The sequence below is a fragment of the Cydia pomonella genome, chromosome 6, assembly GCF_033807575.1.
Source record: "Cydia pomonella isolate Wapato2018A chromosome 6, ilCydPomo1, whole genome shotgun sequence".
Classification (NCBI taxonomy): domain Eukaryota; kingdom Metazoa; phylum Arthropoda; class Insecta; order Lepidoptera; family Tortricidae; genus Cydia; species Cydia pomonella.
Window position 1 is genome coordinate 1203708 of NC_084708.1, and position 10661 is coordinate 1214368.

Here is a 10661-nt window from a genome sequence, read left to right on the forward strand (position 1 = left end):
GCAACCATGCCCCTGATTCTGGTTGCGACACTGCCAGAAGCCTTGCACGGTCCACTCCCGCGGCGCTCATAATGAGGTTGTCTAATGTAGCTTTTGAGAGAGTGTCGTCCCATGCACGCTGAATTTTTGGGTTCTCTGGCACAGTTGCTCCCGGTTTGATGCACAACCATGCCCTTAAGGCGTCCGCCACATGGGGTATGCACACTCTGTCGCCATTTTTTGGTACAATATTAGCAACAAGGTCTGCCACCCCATGGGCCGACGCCAGAAAGGCTGGCAGGCACACGTCTTTTATACGCCGCACGCCAATGCCACCGTGACGGACCGGAAGGGCTGCTTGTGTCCACTGGTTTTCGTTCATAAAGATGTTTACCAAAGACTCTATTGATAACTTTATAGCGGCATCGAAGCAATCGATGTCGTCAGGAAATAACCACACGGGGGCCGTACGCAGAAGATAGGTTACCTTAGGTACGGCAAAACATTTTTGTAATAGAACCAAAGCTACATGCGGATTAATGTCCTTGAGGCGTTCGCCAGCAAGCAGAAGGAGCTCTTTTCGCCTTAGCAGAGCCTCGGGTACTGCAGATGGAAATAAAGGGGCTCCGAGTAAAGTAAAAGAGTTAGAGCTAAGTTCCCTTAGCCCAGGCAATACCGATGAGAAGGAGGGGAAGAAAGAAGATGACTCCAACCCGCACGCGAAAACTTCACATTTGGACGCATTAACTTCCAACCCCAGATCCTTAAGGCGCGGAAGCAAAATAAGCAAGTCTCGCTTTACTTCTTCTGGTTTACCTCCAATGGTACCATCATCGAGGTACCAAATGTTGAGCGGGGACTTAAGCTCAGCGATTGCTTTTTGTATTGAGAGGCTAAAAGTGAGGGGACCCAACGGATCTCCTTGTTGAGCACCCACTTGAGACATAATACGACTGGAACCATAGAAGAGGTTGGAAGGTAGGTGATAGACCTGGTGGAGGAAGGGGTAGAGAAATGGAATATTCTCACTTACCTCTTTTAATAAGACGTCCCTCTCAACAGAGTTAAAAGCGTTTTTTAGGTCTAGTTTGACTATCACACTACCTGCATTTTCTGAATCTAATGCAAAACTACGCACTGCATGTATCGCCGCTTCGCAACCCAAAGGTGTCCCAAAACCCACCTGAAGTGGTTGAAGGTAGGAAGCCATCTGCTCTCTTACCGCGCGGCATCCAAGCTTAGCGACGAGTCGTCGGAATGTGCACCCTACTGCTATTGGACGCACCCCTCCCTCTTTCTTCCTTAAAGCGCAAAGAGTAGCCCCATATAAATAAGGACAAACTTCAGCAAGTAACTTTCCGCTAAGTAAAAAATTACAAAGTTTGGTTAAGGACTCCAAAAGACGTACCCCGCTGTCTCCAGCCGAGCCAGATGTCAGCTCCTTCAAGAGGTCTGGCCGAATGCCATCCAACCCTGCTGCTGATCCACTGTGAAAGGAGTTTATTGCCCAAGCCACATCCTCAACTTTAACTGATAGGGTTGGGCAGTTCAGATCTGGCTCAGCTGGGAAACAGAGAGGACGAGACGGAGCCGGATGTTTTGATTGCAATGCTGTGAGAGTGTCAGGTCCTTGAGGAGCAATTGTGTCTTCGCTCAAAAGTATTCGGACAGCTCCCCTTAGATCGCCCTCATGGACTTTGGCTTCAATTAACTTAGTCAGTGACAGGGACCTGTGAGCCGCCGTACATTCAGCGGACGCTAAGTAAGAGAAAGCATCTATATTTGCCTTAACTTTCGCGGTAAGAGATCCTGCTTCAACTGATTCAGGAGTTCGTAATGCCCTATAGGAAAAAGATAGGAGAGCGTACCATTCGTTTACTCCATTAATTGTAATGCAATTATCAATGATATTACATAACTTACTAGCAGCGATACTCCTTGCCCCTTTTGGAATGTGGCGAAGAACTCTCACTGACCCCTTAAATGAGGCAAGTTGGTCCAGGCTACAGCTATTTGCTTGTGAAGTTGGAGCTGGTGGCGTGATATTAAAGCGAACAGAGGCATCGCCGGCGGGTTGCGTAGGTATAAGGCGGGGAACATCTTTGCGTTTACGAGTAATATGCGCCTTAAGACCACGGGACGTAAACACTCGCGATGAATCAAGACAGTGAGGGCACGACGACTCAGGCAGAGAACTCATTGCTGTTTAACACCAAAAAGTAGAAACATTGTAAATGAGATACTTATATACATTAACAAACACAAAACACAGTATAGGTTAGTATAACTAAACAATTTCACAATTAACGACTGACACGAAACTGCAGAGTCGATACTCTCTCGGTGCACCGTCGTGACCAGCGGCGGCAGCGAGGACTTTTGTTTCGGAACCGGAGCGCTGGGCAGGGACGGGCGTCAAAAGAGGCCTTAGGGCAGGCGTGAGGAGGCAAAATATAAATATAAATCACTTATAAACAAGAAGTTGTATCGATGTTATTGATATTTTTTTACACTGACATTCTTGTCATGTCAACCGAGGTGTGCATCGGCGCTCCTTTTTGGGCTATGCCTGCGAACTGCGGCCTTCGTGAAAAGATACTATATCCGCTGTACGATGACTATAAATTTCTTGATATATTGTACCAGAGGATTTGTAAATATAATTGCACTATAATATTTTTGTGGAAAGAATTGATTTTAGTGCTTTGTTTACCGGTTGCTATGTTATCCTAAATTATTATTTAATTATATAGTTATAGTATAGATAATCATCTGTATATATCCATTATGTATATTGTTATTGCAAATGAATATTTTTTTTATGTAAAAAAAAAATTTTTTTTAGAAAGTTATATTTTTTTCATAATTTGTCGGGTAAAATATTCTCGTTTGTACAGTCAAGGTATTAAATATCGATACGGACAAAGTGCCAAAAATATGTAAACACTACCTTATTGCCCATATATTAAGGTAGTGTGTACATATTTTTGTCACTTTCTCCGCATCGATATTTAATACCTTGACTGTACCACACGGCATGCGCGACTTACTGGTTTACAGGAGAGCGAAAAAAAGTAAAAAATATATTATTGGAAAAGTTTTATATTTAGGAAATAATCAACTTATTTATCATTTAGGCACGTTTACTATTTATAGTACGTACCAAACAAATATTTTGAATATAATGGTAATTATGAAATAAAAGGATTTTTATTATTGTCATACCTATCTGTTTTTGATGAGTAGGTAAATGTGAAACGTATGACATGACACAAAGTTTTGGATATGTCACAACTTTCGTGATAATTTTCTGTTACTTAACAGAGTCTACATTTTCCTAGTAAAATGCGGATATTGCACAACATTTTATTTTATTTTATTTTTTTAAACCGATTATTGTCTATTATAGCATATTTTTATTGTTATTTTATGAATCATTAAAAAACGAGTTTTCTCTAAAATGGATCTGACACAAACGTATTCTCAGCCGATTAAATTAACTTTACTAGAAATTAGTATCTACGTACCTTAAAAGTTTTTGACAAAAATTTCATATTGGTACAAGCTTTTATCGCTGACTGTACTTTTCTTTCCACAGGCAACTAATACTCATCGAACCCAAAAACCTCAACCCCAATACTCAAAAACCCCAAACACTATTAGGTTGCGTTGTTTTATCACAGAGTTCCTATGGTCACCTGTCTCCATCATCAGAATAGCTCTATTGTACCATAATCTTGCATTGTCACCCGACTTACGACGACTTCATCGGTAACCTGGAAGTGGGTCAAATTTAACTTGTAAAGTTGACCCGTATATACATAGGAACATTGCAAGTTAAATAAAAAAAAACTTGTAACATGTATAATAAAACCACGAAAGATTTATTGACAGAAATATATTTTCCACGAGAAATTTCTCATTTTCCTGCAACTGGCAATAGTAGCAATAAACAAAGACAAGAAAAAAAAATAGGACATTATTACACAAATTGACTAAGTCCCACAGTAAGCTCAATAAGGCTTGTGTTGAGGGTACTTAGACAATGATATATATAATATATAAATATTTATAAATACTTAAATACATAGAAAACATCCATGACTCAGGAACAAATATCCATGCTCATCACACGAATAAATGCCCTTACCAGGATTTGAACCCGGGACCATCAGCTTCGTAGGCAGGGTCACTACCCACTCCCACTAGGCCAAACCGGTCGTCAAAAGAAGGATCATACAAACCTATTTTGTTAAGTAATTACGAGAAAACCTAACAATCAAACATATGTTGCAAAAAAGTATACAAGTTTATGAGTTGTATAATATTGTAAACGGTTTTAGCTCCTCTGGAGTTGCAGGCGTACATAGGCTACGGAAACTGCTTACCATCAGGCGGGCCGTATGCTTGTTTGCCACCGACGTAGTATAACAAAAAAAAACTTATGTAATAAACGACCCAGGGTGAAGGTCGAGGGATTAATATTCTTATTGACACAAGGAAGCATTTAATTTACATACAATGTAATCAAGTTCTAAACAACACGATAGAAATACAGGTTTGTTAGACCGCACAGGAGAATATCATGTGTGTGTTCTTAGAATACTTAGTATGTGTTCTTGAAAGGAAAAATCAAATTACATCAATATGTAAGGATTTTTGTGCAGCAAACGATACAACATATACACCCTGTTTTTATTGAATTCCGTTAACTTCGGGGTTTCGGTAAGTACGTTTAAGGAACCTAAATGGCATAGATAATTAAAAAAAAAAAAAAAGTTTTTTTTACTATTTTTATTTTTACTTCAGTAGCAACTCCAAAATTGCGAATGATCGATCCATGTATGATCACGCGCCATATTGCGGAATTCCATTGGAACTAATTTTTTCATACTAAACTGAACTGTCACCCTATACATGAGAATAACAGCGCCCTCTTGACAATGATCATATATTTTTGGTAAACAATAAATAAATAAATAAATATTATAGGACAGTAAGCTCAATAAGGCTTGTGTTGAGGGTATTTAGACAACAACATATATAATATGTAAATATTTATAAATACTTAAATACATAGAAAACACCCATGACTCAGGAACAAATATCCATGCTCATCACACGAATAGATGCCCATACCAGGATTTGAACCCGGGACCATCAGCTTCGTAGGCAGAGTCACTACCCACTAGGCCAAACAAGTTATTCACAACAGCATCGTCTTTGGTTCAAGGACGCGACCTTGAAGTGACACAGTTCGCATGGAAGACATTGACTGATGGTGAATCAGTAATGTAAAATATATGACAGTCTGCATTACATTCGGTTTTGAGATTATCATTCCATGAAAATATGTGGCCTTGGTATAGAAAATTGGATATTTCTAAAAAACACGTACGTTTACGCTCTTTCGAAAAATAGCTAAATCTTTGGTTAGGTATCTTTAGTCAAAATCGTGCTCATTAGGTATGTTTATTACGCTTATTCACTTTATTTTTGCATAAAATATGTCGTGAAAAAATTAACTCAACAATTTTATTATAAAAATGCAACAAAAAACTATTTTAATTAATTAAATATAAATAAGGTGTTCTTTTGATAGGAGGCAGCACAGGAGCTATCAGATTTTTGGCGCGAAGCGTAAATGTGATGTTTATTGTTCCGATGTAGCCCACAAGATGGCAGAATCTACTATGCACAAGAAAACACTTGACGTGTAAATGTGCATGTTTATGGTTCCGATTCAGACCACAAGATGGCAGACCCTCCAACGCGCACGGTCCCTATAATAACTATAAAAACCAGTTGACATCTGCGTCGCGTCGGTAGTGAAAGTTGCGTTGCGTAACGACGAGTGTTTCAAGGACGCGCCCGTGAACTATGCTCAGAAGACTGAGTTGACTGGACAATCTCGATATATGTTCTCGGTAACCTGCATTTAAGGTGATATACTTAACGACCTTGACCATGCTTAAAACACTATACGCAGGGCCGGATTTAGGGGAGGGCAACCGGCGCTAAAGCCCCGTGAGGGCCCCTCTTTTGTGGAGTCCCCGGCAATAGAGACTTCAGAAAATTTATCATTATATTTGAAAAATAATTTGGGACCAGGGAGCCTCCACTCCTTTGTTGCCCCGAGGCCTCCAGACCTCTAAATCCGGCATTGACTATACGTCAAACATTTTTTTTGGCGACATACAGCACCGTTTACTACGTTTTAATAGTTTAACATGCTGATTCAAGAAAAAGTTTTTTTAGGATATTTTTTCTTTAAAAGGCATAAAAATATCAGTTATTTTTTGCCTAATTTATTTTGTCATATATAACAGTGTTGGGACTCTTTTCTCCTATTGGGATCAAAAAACCTCGAGATTCTGTTCTGAGTAGAAATAACATTAAAAAACCCGATTTTGAACCAAAGGGTGTGTAAGTACAACTTTATTTAAAAGGCCCACACTGTTCATTTTTGTATAAGACAAAAAAAATGTGAAAGTACCTAGGGGAAGTCCGGGAGACTTGACCAGGTGGGAGACTTGAACCATTTTATTAAAAAAAGTGCCAATTTTTTTTTATGAGCACTCCAATATCGCCTAACGGTATCTATTAGGACATGATACATGCATGCAAATAAAATATATATTGATTTTGACACTTTTCTTTATATATTTGTAAGTCTGTAAGTCTATTTGTAGGTCTGTAAGTCTCCCACCTAGGCAAATCTCCCGGATTCCTCCCACTAATTGTTTTCCATGAGTATTTTATCTCTGTCTATTTCGCCAATTTGCTTTGTTTTATATTTACATTTTTATTAATTATTGTGCAGTTTGCTACATCCGTTTCTAAATAAATTACGCATTAAATTCGGTATTACCTTGGTTTTAACATATTTATTAGGTGGATCTAGTATTGCATCTTATTTGGTCTTAAAGTAAATTTTAATGCAAAATACATTTAAATGATCTAATGTTATTACGAATAACAATTCTTGCAAACTGTAAATTCTGTGATTTTCCACATTTTGTTTCATGGAACCGCAATTGTTTTAAATAAGGTAGTTATAAACTATTCTAATTAACTTTTCATAATTTATTATATTTCTATAAGTGAGTACCTGTAATTGGCTCTGTAATTTTATTGTAAGTTCTAGATATATATAGCGCTGTTGGTTTTCCATATACCAAAAAAAATATAATAAGTCTAAGTAGGTACACTATTTTGACCAAAAATCGATTAATTCCATCAGTTCCATGAAACAAAATGAATAGTATCCATAATTAAAACCAATACGTCACACACTTCTCATACTTAAAAACAAGTGAAAGTCATTATAAGCTATCATCACACATAAGACTAATCACAGATCACTTCACATTTTGTCAATATCACCCCTGTCGATAACATATCACCCCTATCGATAACATATCACCCCTATCGATAACATATCACCCCTATCAATAACATATCACACATTGTAATCACATTATTCGTCATCCATATCAAACCACATAGAAGTAACACTCCTGGTACCCTCACTCCTCGCCTGCTCCTCTGTGATGATCCTGAGGACCACCACCTCCATCATGCACAAGGCGAAGAATATGAGGAATATGGCGAAGTTCGAGCCCTGATGATGGAACTGGAAGGAGTTGGGGAGGGGCCCAGGCGGCGGCCAGGCTGACACGCCGCTGGTAAATAGGCTGGAGACACTCGAGAGACTCATCTTTTCGTTTCACATTGCATATAAAGTAAACAAACTGAGAGCTTTTTAAATCCTGTATCTTTCCTTCACATTTATTTATAATTTCATTTTTCTTTATTGAATCCTTTTCTTAAAAATCTCTGGTACCTCCTTATCGTATTTGGCTTAAAAGACTCTCCCAGGCCATAATTAAAAAAAAAAATCTTTTAGTTGTTCTTCGTATCGATCGTCAATTGTTTATTGACAACTGGTGACTATTTTCGAGGCGATAAAATTCAAATTCGGAACAGTCGATTGTTCGATGAGGTCACGCTTCGAAATTTGAATATGTTTTTTTCAGCCGCGTTCCGTTTTACGCTGCGTGCGTGCTACGCGGGTCGGTTAATACTACTAAGCGTTTTCAGAGAGGCGTATTGCAACAACGATCTTATGAAATGTGAATCGTTTGGTTAGATTCCGTTGGGAAATGGTGAGCGTTGCGTTTTGCGGTCAAGGCCGTCGGCAGTGATTGACCTTTCCATATCGATGTGTTTTGATTTGTTTTTGGTATGAAAGTGATCTTTTAATCAGTTTAATAGGGATTATTACTGCAATTTTCTACCACCAGAGTGCAGCACTAGCACTACCCGTAACATATTATTATATTATGTCGTAAAGAGTCTCATATTATTTGTTAATAAACACACTTATTGTTGGTTAAATTGCAAACTGAATTCGGAAATGTTTTTTGTTAATAATTTTTTTTTACCAAGATAGAGGTCTAATTATATTTTTCCTGTAAAATGCATAGTAATGTTAATATTATGTAAAAATTTCGTAATTTTTCGTCGGTAAACTTCGGAGATAAGGTGGTGGAATGGTATTTTTTTTCATATTTTCCTCCATAATTAAATTTTTTTCCACTACTAAAAATAATAAAAAATTGTTTTGGAATGGTCTATTTGAGCACTTTCCCACTTGACCTAGGCAATAGACTTTGAAATGTTGCCCCCTCTTCATATTGTGCATTTCCCATAGTTATTAAAAATAAAATAACAAAATATTACTTTCAATGTCTGGGTTAGCGCTGTTCATAACTATTCCAAATTTCAAATCGATATCTTAAGTGGTTTAGCGTTGTGACAGACGGACGGACGGACAGAGTCGTACCATAAGGGTTCCATTTGTACCGTTTTGGTACGGAACGCTAAAAACTGTTTTTATAAACACTTTTATTAACTTCTCAACTATCTTCATACGACAAAGTTGCACGATGAAAGATTATTGCAATACGAGCGACTTGATAACCCCGTGACCTTATATATTGCAATGTTTTGGACAGTACTTATCGAGGACGTGCGTCAATCGTTAAACACGTTATTATTTCATTTTGACATGTAAACTTTTGACATTATAAATTCTCATTATTACTTCATTTAAGTTTTGACATTATAGATTCTAATTACTGGTTCATTTTGACATAAATGAGTAAATTCGATTAACTAGTTATTAGCTAACAGTTTGATGAATTTATGTGCGGAATTTGAATGACTAACTGACTGAGACTTAAAACTTGACGTCTGTATTTAATAATTTAATGTTTGTATTTGATAATATTTTAGGAAACACGACATTTATGTAACGTACTTATTTTACTTTGACATGCATAAACTGTGTCAATACAAATAATTTTCACATGCCCTAGGGCCGAGCAATCCGAGCATATCAAGGGTCAATAATGTACACTTAATGATATCTAATGTACCATATGTTCTTGTGAATAAACTTTCATTTCATTCATTCAGTCATTCATTCATTCACAAATATGATTAGATCGTGTCATTCACAAAGACACGTGCCTTGAGTAGTAATGTCATGTTATTAAAGGTTATATTAGACAAATCTGCGAGGCATCGTGGATGACACGAACTATAGGCCTATATTTAAAAAAAATGATAGCTGAAACTGACCACATTATCAATAAAATTTAAAATTACAGATTTAATATACATAAGTAATAAATATTTATTGACGTTTGTAATTACTAATTACTATTCAAGCGACAACAAAGTAGGTAGGTACTAAAGTACTAAGTTACTAATTTATATGTATCACGTCGGGGTCACCTGGCGTATAGTACCTGGGCGACCGAGCTTTGCTCGGTTATAAGTATTTATTGTAATATGGTGGTCTATAGGTGATAATCTTAACTACATTTTTTTACTAAATTAAACTTGTCTAAAACAATAAAAATTAAAAAATTATATATAAACTTGAACATATAAAAAAAACAAAAGCTAGTCACCGGGCGAGATTCGAACCCGTAACACTCATTTAGCAGTCCGCGTTTTAACCCGCTGGACCAGACGGACAGTGGCCGGCAACACGAAATTAGCGACCATATTCTGCGTCGAAAGAAAAACGCATGAAAACTCGAAAACACGCGTTTTCCCAAACATAAGACTAATCTAGATAGATTGTATACCTACCCCCAAAACCCCTATATACCAAATTTCAGCGAAATCGTTAGAGCCGTTTCCGAGATCACAGAAATATAATATATACATATATATATATATATATATATATATATACAATAATTGCTCGTTTAAAGGTATAAGATATGTGGTTAGGGTGATCTATTTGGTGTTGAATAATAATCACTTTATACCTGACTCCGTATATTGAATAATACTAGTTAACTGTACACTGGTTCGGGCGGGACTAGCGTCCCGTTGTTACGTAAAGCTAATAAAGCTTTTGGCTAGTCAACTCATATCGCGGTACACGCGCACTTAAATATGAGCTGACATAGCTAAACTGTTCCTTATGTTCATGCTTACCATAAAATTTTCCTTCGATTTCTTTGTGAACACGTAATATTTTTTTACCTGAAAATGAGTAGCCATTACAGGTTTGTATCTTATCTTGCATTACTTATTTTATTCGGGATCGTACTCGTAAAATATATATTATGCAATGTCATCAGTGTTAAGCTATTCAT

General features: G+C 37.2%; 1 protein-coding gene across 4 annotated transcripts in view; it reads right to left on the reverse strand.

Annotated features, from left to right (window-relative positions):
- Window positions 1-10661, reverse strand: part of LOC133518613 (uncharacterized) — a 218949-nt gene that overhangs the window by 151335 nt on the left and 56953 nt on the right. The window lies entirely within an intron of this gene.